Source organism: Ursus arctos, unplaced genomic scaffold (assembly GCF_023065955.2).
Source record: "Ursus arctos isolate Adak ecotype North America unplaced genomic scaffold, UrsArc2.0 scaffold_27, whole genome shotgun sequence".
Lineage (NCBI taxonomy): Eukaryota > Metazoa > Chordata > Mammalia > Carnivora > Ursidae > Ursus > Ursus arctos.
Window position 1 is genome coordinate 26,927,983 of NW_026622952.1, and position 11,433 is coordinate 26,939,415.

General features: G+C 53.0%; 1 long non-coding RNA gene across 1 annotated transcript; it reads right to left on the reverse strand.

Moving 5' to 3' along the window:
• Positions 1-2,162: 2,162 nt before the first annotated feature.
• On the reverse strand, positions 2,163-8,724 carry LOC130541908 (uncharacterized). Its single transcript, XR_008956001.1, has 2 exons — positions 2,420-8,724; positions 2,163-2,334 (listed from the first exon to the last, which is right to left on the reverse strand). It is a non-coding gene; the product is annotated as an uncharacterized LOC130541908 (long non-coding RNA).
• Positions 8,725-11,433: the final 2,709 nt, after the last annotated feature.

Sequence of the window (11,433 nt, forward strand, 5' to 3'; positions counted from 1 at the left end):
GTGAAGCCACTGTTGTTGGGGTCTCCTGCTGCCTCTCCCCTAGCCCGGCAAGAGCCTCCAGATACAGTGGAGGAACAGACCCCTCAGCAGTGAGACATGCTGATCACAGCATCCTTCTTCCTGCCAGCGGCTTCCTTGACACCCCACTGGCCCCATGTTCTCTAGACCCCGACTCCTTCTTAGCTTCCCTCCCTCCACCTATCCCTGCCCTTAAACGTTGGTCTTCATGGAGTTTGGCCTGGCTCCCCTTTCCACCAGAGGGCTTTCCAGGAAAATCCCAGCCACCCTTCCACCCCAGTTAACACCCCGATGCACCCGCCCACAGCACCTCCAGCCCAGACTCTGCCGATGCTCCACCAAGGCATCCGACTGCCTTCTGGATGGAGACGGGCCATGAGCATGACGTCAGCACCAGAACCTGGTTACACGTGCACCTGCCCCCCGGCCCCATGGCTAGCGTCCCATTGGCACTTGAAGGCGACACAACCCTCCCAAAGGCCCAAGCAGGACCCGGGAGCCAACCTGGATCCCTCCTTCTACCCACCCACATCCACCGCTGGCAGCCCACCTTCCCACAACCTCCTGCCTCCCGCTCTCTGCTCCCCCCGGCTGGCCACCACCAGGATCATGGGGGTCCTCAGAAGGGGGATCATCCAGGGTCCCCATCCCTGGTCCTCCAATCACACCTCTTGCCCAGCCTCTGCACTTGGCCTTGGGAGCTTCCAAAAGTGTGAATCTCAGCAGAGGACTTCAGGTGAAATGACCCACAGGGCCCTTCTGTGCCTTTCACAGCCCAAACTCATTACGGCGGCTGACAAGGTGACATGGCCCACCCCGACCTCGGGCACTGCTCCTCTTCTCGCCTGCTTCTGAGAGGGCTCTCTGCCTCGCCAGCTGTCTGCAGGTGTGGGAGCACCTTGTGCTGTTGTGTGCCACATCCACGGCCTGAGACCACCACACTGGACACTGTGCCCGGCCCTGAACCGGCACTCCACCAGAATTACTGTGTAACTCACAGCACGTTGTTTTGTGGTCATCCTGTTGTCCAGTGTGTCATATGATGGTAACATATGGACAAAGTCTCATGTCCTACTGCCTTCCTACCTTCCCTGAGAAGTAGCCCACGCTTCACAAACCATAGCTAAGTTCTGGACATAAGGAGACCTGACCATCACAGGCGCACCTGCCATAAAGCAGGGTAATCGTTTCCAGCTTCTCCAATACGATCCTCACTTGAGCAACATCTCAGCACAAAATGTGGATGATTTTTAATAATTTATACAACGGAGATACAAAAGAGAGAAGATAGTCCCAATGTTCAGTGATAACCTCTAGAATTTCAAACATAGGGAGAAATGAGAATATATTTGTTGAGGGGAGGGTAGTCACGATGTCATTTTAAAAGTTGTGGCTAACCTTGTGGGCATTTTCATAAATAAAATACTGAAAGAATAAACACACATGATTAGATAAACACTGAATATTAATTTATAAAGATTTATATAGAACTGTGATGTTTTGCTGGAATAAGAAATCTGAGCCATTATGAAAACATCCTAAGTGTCCACCAACAGATCAATAAAGAAGAGGGGGCACAGGTGTAAATATATATATATTTACACCACACACACCGGAATGTTTCTCGGCAGTGAGAAGGAAGGAAATCCTGCCATTACCAACAACACAGATGGACCCTGAGGGCCTCCTCCTCAGTGAGATAACCCAGACAGAGAAAGACAAATATTGCACTTATCACCTGTATGAAGAACCTAATAACAGAACGGAACAACACAGGCCAAAGTCCTCAACGCAGAGAGTGCGAAAGTGGTTGCAGGGGTGGGTGGGGGAGTGAGCGCAGGTTGGCGGAAGGCCATGAACCTTCAGTGGTAGGATGAGCCGGGCCGTGGATCTCGGTCTCGCTGAAACATAGCGACCGCGGTTAGAAACACTAAGGCGTGATAAAATTTGCTGAGAGACGCGATCTTAACCGTCCTCACCACCAACAAGGGAAACGTGTCGGAAGCTGACCAACGAGACAGTGGGGACAATGCATATGCGAGTTAGGTCACCGCGATGCACACAGGTGTGTCTTACAATTCCATGTCAATTATACCTGAACAAAGCTAAAGTTAAAAAAAAAGAAACCTGAGTCACAGCAAATATTTTATACATGTTTAATTTCAGTTTTCAGTATTTTTGATACAAAATGACAAAACATCTCAACAGTCACAGAACTTCCTGTGCTCTTCTGCTCCTGTCGTGAACCTTTCTCAGTTTGCAGATGTGGAGGTGAGCATGGTAACGAACGAAGAAAACGGTCTCCAGGTAAGTGAACTGCAAAGACAAGAAAATCATTAGAAAGGTCTGTGGCAGAGCCGGTGGCTCAGACTCCACGCAGAGGGGACAAGAGTGCACTTACCACCAGGGTCCCGGGTGACCTCACCCCGAGGGCACATCGGGGAAACGGCGCGGTCATCTGCAAACCCAAACAGTGAAACATTAGTGGGGTACCCGCGCTTTGGCGTTCCAGTGTCTGACATCACTCGTGGGGCCGGGGAGGGATGTGAACAGCCGAATTGCCGGGACAGCAGATGGCGGGCTCACGCTCACTCAGAGCTGGTCTGGGCACACTTACCGTGACCCCACACACACCACTGCCCCCATGCAGCCTCCCCACTGCCTCCAAGCAGCTTCTGTGCTGTACCCCTCCTTCCCAGGACCCCAGCCTGGGCCACAAGCTCAGACCTAGAGACGCTCCTGCACCAGTCATGGCTGCCCCCTCTGTTAACATAAAAGGCACCCACACTCGGGACAGCTGCACCCCTGCATCCCCGTATCCCTCTTTCTTCTCCCTAACAACATAAGTTAAAACAGCAGCCAGAACCCGTGAGACATGGCTCAAGCTTTAATGGCGGGAGAGGCAGAAGCGCACCAGGCAGGACCCAAATGTCGGGAAGGATTCTCCACGCTTGCCGATGCATGTGTCCCTAGGCTAGGACCCCACGCGCTGCCTGTGTGCACCGGCCTGATGCACTGGCCACCTCAGCCTCAGGGTCCCTTACTGAGCCATCATGACAGCTGTCTCTGTTCCCATATTCGTGTACGTCACAGGAGCCTTACTGTCTAGGTGTCCCTCTTCCAACTAGAAAATGAGCTCCTTTGGAAAGGACCATATGTTAGGAATCTCTGCCATCCCAGTGCCTGGCACACAGCAAGTTTAGAGCGAAGGTTTGCTAAACAGACAGGAACCCGAGAGAAAAGCACCACAAACAGCCTGCAGACCGGGTCCGCTGCCGTAGAGCTGCACAGGACTCGGCAGAGATGGGCGGTGAGGCAGGGCCGGGAGCAGAGTGGAGGACAGGGAGCAGGGGGACTGCTCCTTAGAAAGCCACTTATACCAGGACGTGAGAATGTTCTAGGAGAACCTGATTAGGGCAGACAAGCTGAAGAAGATTGGTTCTCCCCTGGAGACAGAGCCCACAAAATCAAGAAGCTGCCTCAGGCCTATTTCCAGGTTCAGGGGATTGTAATTACAGCTGTACATCTGTACCCACCTGCAGACACGAGTATACGCACATATGTACGCATAAATGCACAGACACGTACAGTGACTACATTTCTCTGTGTGCATGTGCATGTCTGTGTGCGTGTGCACATGTGCGTGCACGGAGAGAGAGAGGAAGAGAGGGAATTACTGCATATCTGGAAAGAAGCAGAACCTTATAAAACATGGACACCTACATCACATGCATCCTGAATTCAAATAATCACCCAGTCATACCAGACTGCATCCCAGACTGCATCCCAGACTTCATCCCAGACCTGCGTCCCAGACCGCATCCCAGACCGCGTCCCAGACCGCATCCCAGACCCACGCCCCAGACCGCGTCCCAGACTGCATCCCAGACCCACGTCCCAGACCTCATCCCAGACCTACGTCTCAGACTGCATCCCAGACCACGCATCCCAGACCACGTCCCAGACTGCGTTCCAGACCGCGTCCCAGACTGCATCCCAGACCTCATCCCATACCCGCGTCCCAGACCCACATCCCAGACCACGTCCCAGACCGCGCCCCAGACTGCATCCCAGACGGCATCCCAGACCCGCGTCCCAGACCTCATCCCAGACCTACGTCTCAAACTGCATCCCAGACCTCATCCCAGACCCGCATCCCAGACCATGTCCCAGACTGCGTTCCAGACCACGTCCCAGACTGCGTCCCAGACCTCATCCCAGACCCGCGTCCCAGACCGTGTCCCAGAACGGCATTCCTGGCTTTTCTCTTAGCAGAAGGACCCACACCTCAGGTCAGGAAGCAGGGTCAGTCTCTAATCTCAACAACGGGGACTTTAGGGATCATCTGGTCTAATCCCCTGAGATGGAGGATACTATACAAGGCTCATCTTCTTGCATAGGTGAGTTCTGGAAAACTGCACAGTGACCTCTACCCCTCCTGCATGGGTACAGAGAACAAACCCACAGCACCGCTCCCCTCCCCATCAGGGTGCAAGAGGATGGGTCACCTTTTTGTCACTCGGTTCTGCCTCAAACCCCACCACCCCAGGAGGAGAAAGTGATTCCATTCAAAGGCATCAGGGACCCCTGGGGCACTCACGTCTCCATAATGTGAAGGGAGAAGCCCCACACCCACAGCTGCTGTCACCAAGGGGGACCTGGTAACATGGGAGAGAAGCTCAAGCATCTCCCATGGAGGGGAGTCATTGTCAACTGAGAACTCAAGCCATAGGGACCTCATCCCACCCAGGCTGGACACATGCTGTCGCACCTCACCATGTGGCAGCTGGATGGAGGCAAATGGAGACCAGTGGCTGGAGGTCAAGAGAAAGAGGGACAATAGCCTGTGGCCAATCCCATTCATACTAAGAAACAGGCAGCCAGGAATTTGCAGAGCATTCGGACAGCAAACTCTTCACAAGAACAGTAAAGTTTGAGCACTTGCAGATGGAAGGACTAAGCAGCATCTGAAAACAGGGATGCATGTGCTGCCGTGGGAGTGGGACATCCCCCCACGGTCACAGGAGAACAGACCTCAGGGACACACGCTGTGGTGGGAGTATGACATCCTCCTGCGGTCACAGGAGAACAGACCTCGGGGACATGCGCTGCCGTGGGAGTGGGACGTCCCCCTGTGGTCACAGAAGAACAGACCTTGGGGACACTCACTGTCATGGGAGCACAGCATCCCACCATGGTCACACGAAAATAGACCTTGGGGACACATGTTGCCATGGAAGCATAGCATCCTCTGTGGTCACAGGAGAGCTGACCTCAGGGACACGCACTGTCATGGGAGCACAGCATCCCGCCACAGTCACATGAGAACAGACCTCGGGGATACATATTGCCGTGGGATCGTGACATCCCCCGGTAGTCACAGGAGAACTGACCTCAGGGACACGTGCTGCCGTGGGAGCACAGCATCCCGCCATGGCATGTAAGAACAGACTTCGGGGACATGCATGGCAGCGGACAAGTCGCCGGGTACAGGAGAGACAGTGCAGATGCAGAGCCCGCTGACAACAAAACCACAGTGCACACTGAGGGGTCCTGACCAGGCCCCTACGTGGAAGAACGGGAAGCTGCCACGTGCACACTTAGTCACACACAGGAAAAAAAAACCCACTGAGAATCTGGATCAGTCATTTCCAATGGATCATCCTGTCATGTCTGAATGAGTCTTTGACCATGACTGCAAAGAAGAAAGTATGCCCAGCCTAGAACCCCCCCAGCCAGTAACAACCACAGAGCTCAGGCAGGTGCAAAGTAACACCTTCCACCAAACCCTTGCAAACGAGATCCTGCTTTGTATCTTAAAATACCCTGACCTTTCTGGAAGTGAATCGGGACACATTTTCTGGAAAGAATCATCCAGAATTTAAAAGAACTCCTTATCTTTAAAAGCTAACATCCAGATGTGACCGTTGCACTTAGGAAGTACCCCATCTCAGACGCTCTGATCCTCCTCGGAGGGTGTCTGTCCCTTGTCCCCTGGCGTCTACACTAAATGGTACGTCTGTCAGTGGCTTTGTGTCCTTGGAGAGCCTGAAAGCCAGCATCACACTGACGCCTGGGAAGGAGCACCCGGTGCCTCAGTCCGTCGGTCGTGATGCTGGTGTGCGGGGCCCCTTCTCTCTGCACGCCCTCCACATTCCACAGTCACTGCAAGCCTGCTCACAGGCACAGCCTCCGACATCCCCTCCAAGGTGGGTTACACCTGACTGCTCCTCAGGTTTGCTGATTTCAGAGAGAACGGGCAACACTTCTTGAAGACTTTTACTGCCAATGGGGAAGGAGTGTCTAAGTTTGCATCAGATTCTCTGCCCCCCTAGGGGGAGGGGGGGCTAGGCTTGGGCACCTCATGCCTTGCTCTGGATTCGCCCCTGCACACATGCAACTTGGCTCGGGGAGGGCAGTGTCCCAGGAAGCTGCGTGGGGGCGCGCATGACAGGAAGCCAGATGCTGATGGGCACACACTGCCTGTCACAAGGAGAGGAAGCTGCACACGCCCCGGGCCCCACGGTGGCCAGGCATGTGACAGATACACGGTCAAGAGACTCCACAGGGTCCCCAGCCTCTCCCCCAGGAAAAAAACTCCCAGAAAAGTCATTTGAACTTAAGTCTTGTGGAGTCTGTTGTTGAGTTCTTACCAATTTAGGGAATTATTTTGTCTCCGTATCTTCTTTATCCTATCAATAGACCGTTTTCCCAGGCCTCTGACTGCCTGAGATCGAGACAGCCAAGACAGGTTTCTGCCTGCCCACAATTTGAGGGTCTGTAATTAGGGGAAAATCAGTCCAAACACTAGCACGGAGATGTTAGCTGCACTCGGTACGCCTAATGACGCTGCAAACAATCATGTCCCTGCTGCCAGTCAAACAGCGGCCCGACCGTGCCGTGTCCCTGAGACCATTTCCGTCACCAGGAATCAAAGTGGCCATTTCAACTGTTCTTCCCTGAACAAACGCAAGATAAAAAATACACCGTATTTTATGCCTGGTAGCTTGATGATCTCTACGCCCGAGAAAACTCATCAACTCTACACGTCAGGATCCTTCTTACGAAGCCTCTAACAGGAAGCGCAGCCACCTCTCCTCAGCACTTACGACACGGTATCCCGGCTGGTCCTACCTGTTCCCGGAGCAGAGGGAGTAGGGAGGATTCTATAAACGAGAGGCCATGATGGGGGAGGAATTCTGGAATAAGCCAGTGCGGATTTCCGCTCTAGGTCGGACACTTCCTTATCAGCTGACTTTCGGTAAACCCTTTTCCACCCGTGCCTTGCAGCCTCTCCATCTGGAAAGGTGTAGACGAACCATATGCCCTCCGGCAGCGGGATTCTGGTAATCACTCCACCTGCTCTCAGGGGCCCTGACCAGCAACCACGTGAATGAGGGATGAGGCGGGTGGACGCTGGCCCCACAGAGCCACACGGACTCACTCTTCCAGCAATCCCAAGTCTGCAGATGGACTGTGTTCAGTGTCTTGGGTATGGACCCTCAGGACCCAGAGCTGGATGTGAGCACTGTCCTCTGTGCCTTGCATTCTGGAAGGACTCTCCCAATGACTAGATAACCAACCTCATTTTTGCCTAAGACAGTTTGATTGGGTTTTGGTTCCTTTAAACTCGAGGACTCCTGAGATCAGGCTATGATCAGTACAACCCCGGTTAACGCCTACCGTGCTGGTAACACTGCTGTCAGTGCCCCTGACTCTCAAACACATGCCGATTGAGCTGAGACCCCACTCGTTCTGAGTGCACAATGAAGGGAGATCACGTGTGTGAAGATCTCCGAAAACCACGGCTTGCCATGCGGAAGTTCTTGCTCCTTAGAGGACGGACCGGAGTGCTTTGCTCAGACAAAGAAATCAGCAAACAAATACTTGTGGATGGAGAGAAGCCCACCTTCAGGCCAGCAAGGGCCTTAGGCAGTCTGAGGACCCGAGAACACATGTTCTTTTGGGGCTCTGCTAACAATTCAGGGCCACGCTCTAGCAGGCCTCCTCACCTCACTTCAAAACTGGCTGCTCTGGAGTCCACACTCTTCTTAGTAACAGGATGGCCTCCTCGTATTTAAAAAGCAAATAAATAAACAAATTCCCCTACTTGCGAGACCCTGCACAGAAGCTGCCCCACTATGCACACGCTTGAATAATTGTGTAATTTACTTTTTACTTGAAAGTGATGCACTGAATCTGCAGAAATAGTTTCATAGCCGTCACATATTAATATTAGTATCCGCGTCCTGGTGAATGTCTTATGTGTTGACAACTGAAATACTGAACCAAAGTTCACAAAGTGACTTCACTGCAGCCCCGGAGAAGAGGCTCCTGTGTCTCCCTCCCCCCTCCACGCACGTGCACAGGCTGTCCCGGGAGGGGGACCCATGGTGGTCTGTCCCCGGTAAGGCATCAGCGCTCATGCCCCAAGGCCGGGGTGTCATCAGTGTATCTCATCCCAAGCCGAAGCCTGGATCGCCAATCCTACATCTGTCCCTAGCTGAGCAGAAGCAGTGGGTGAGAGAAAATGGCCGAAACATAAATTCAATTCATTCCTATAATCACACCAAAGCGAACTCTAAAATAGCCAGAATCCAAAGTAAAACAAGCCATATTCCCTGCAGACATAGGGATCACTAACTCACCTTCAGGCCCAGAAGCAGCCTCCAGCAGTAGATGAGCACAGCAAGCTGGTCTCGAACCCTGTCCACAGAGGGGAAACGTTACACTCAAGACACAGAGAGAATTCTCTTTTACATAAGATTCTGGGCGAAAATCTTACTTTGTGGAGTTGTCCTGGGTGGTGATACTCTGCAGGGGAGACACGCTGGCCCGGGTACCATCACCTCAAATATCTTGGCACATGAGGGACAGAGGTTTCTGAGCTCCAACAGCGAGCTGCCACCCGCACGCACGTGTGAGGAGGCAACGTGATGCGGCGTGTTTCTCAGGTAGGAAACGTGGTTCCTAGTCACTATAAAAGAATAACGCCTGCGTGATAGTGAGCACTCATAACAGGGATGATGGGACTTGCACACGCTCAAATGACTCTTCTGAACAGGACAGGCCAAGAGCATGTGTAACGGACTGACCTTCTCAGCGACTTCCTCCCGGGCTGCGAGAATATCCGACACCCGCGAGCACCATGTTCATCTCCGCGCCAGGAGTGCCGGACCGACTTCCAAGTGTTCGCGCCAGCTTGCCACGGTATGTGTTGCATTTCAAGGTTTGGAAAGTAAATCACACACAGCAAGGCACCAAACAGTTCTTTAACGGGCAAGAAGGTGAAATCTCAAATAGTGATGTTTGGTTGAAGTGACAGCTGGAATGTGTCTCCTTTGAAGTAACAAAATACTTCCAAAAATAAGGTCTAGAATAAAGTAGCCAATTAACATAAAAATTGCGAACTCTGGTTAAATATCACACGTTACTTGATGTAGGAGTCTTCAACTTGATTGTGAGGATAAATTCACTTTAATTTCTGCCAAGGAGAATGTGTGCTTACAGCCCAATTTATGCAGAGCAAGGCAGGATGAGAAACATGGTCTCCAGGCTCTCTGGCGCTGGGGCTGCTGGGGCTGCTGGTCAACCCCAGCACCCACGCTTACAGGGCATCCAAGAGCTGGTGAGATAACCAGCAAGACATTAACTGTGATGGCTTTACAGGAGAACTTCCCAACTTAATGCAAAATAGAACCACAAGAAGATACCCTGCAGTCACATTAACTGCTGAGGTTTCTTCCTTCGAAGCCCAGTTCACTTACACACTACGCATCATCCTGTGTCTGCGAGAAGAGAGCCCCAACCGTGTGAGCACTTGAACCACGCCTCTGCCTGCAAAGTGTGGTAGGATAGAGGGGCAGTGAGGACAGGGGTCAGGCATTTCCTGTAAAAGGCCCTGGAGGAGAACATTCTCTGCTCCAACTATCGCTGTAGGAGGAAAACAGCCACGGGCAACACAGAGCAATGGGTGTAGCCGTGTGCCAATAAAACCTTTTTCGCAAAACAGGCAGTAGGACACAGACCATGGTTCGCTGGCCCTGAACTCAGGCCATCCGAGGGCTGGGATAGGATGAGCCTGTGGTATGCAGAGACTGAGGAGAACATGTCCCCAGCAGAGGCGCGTGCGGGGACGCTCTCCAGCAGCCCTGGTGTACGGACACCCTACGTGACAGTGAGACAAGTCACCACTGGTGCCTGGTCAAGGCAGAAGGGGACAGCATCTGTCCGTTTTCTTGGCAAGGACACACCAACATGTCCCACGTCAGGGCCACTCGTGACACCCGTGGACAGTGTGCGGGAGCACCGCAAAAGCCCTCAACGGCCGAGACCTCACACTCCCACCTGCTCCTATCCCTTCTGATGCTTCTGCCCTCTTGGAGAGCCCTGTTCCTCCCCTCACATGCTCATCCCGAACTTCCTTCAAGACCCAGGTCCAGCACCAGCCCCAGGGATCACACAGGGAGTTCTCTCGTCCTGGACCTCGGCCAGATCATGGTCTCTGCTACACAACCCAGCACACGAGCTTCTGCTATGCTCTCTGGGTCTCTTATCCATGCGTGTGCTTTTTCTCACCAGTTTACAGATGCTAAAAGGCTCTGCTGTATTCTGCAGGCAGGACAGTACCCAGTAGGCATTTAACAAACGCTTGTTAAATTTTTCACACCAAAGATTTGGTTCAAAATAAATACAGATAGCTCCTGACCACTCACAGGAAGAGGATTAGTAGCACGGGTCTTTCAACAACCCGGCAATAAATCCTGGTGTACCAGAGAGAACCAGCGTCTGGGGGCCAGCAGGACCCGGGGGCATCATGACTCAGCGTTTACTAGATGCACCAAGATGGAAAACACCCTCCCTTCCCAGGCTTCTTCCTGCGTAAAGTTGGAATAATACTGCCAGGGCCTTCCGCACAGCGTCAGGAGGTTAAATAAGATACGCATTTTAAATCATCAGGCATTTAACAAGCACCTGGTTGTTGTCCTGACCTGCACCAAGACGTGGCAGAGGGAGGCTGCGGTCACCCACCGCAGACAGGAGCTCCCAAGGACACCGAGACAGAGCTCCCGGGGGCACCGGCCTCCGGAGCCAGGAGTGTGTGTTTGGGGCACTTTTTACCCCAAAGATTGTATTCGTTTTTAAAACAGGTCTCCATCAGTGATTTCTTGTTTAATTCCAGAAACAGAGGGAACTGTCAGAAGAAAGTGGGCAGGTGTTTAGGCTCATCGGGGACGGAAGGTAAACAGTTGTCACGGGAGCAGGTCATGGGACAGCAGTTCCAGAATCAACGTCAGGAGGACGCCACAGAGCCCAGCTGGGAGCCGAGCTGAGAAACCGGGCAGCGGGCACAAGGCGGACAGGCTTGCAGGGTCTCGCCAAGCACCTGGCCCTCGTTCACAGAGCCGTGCCGTG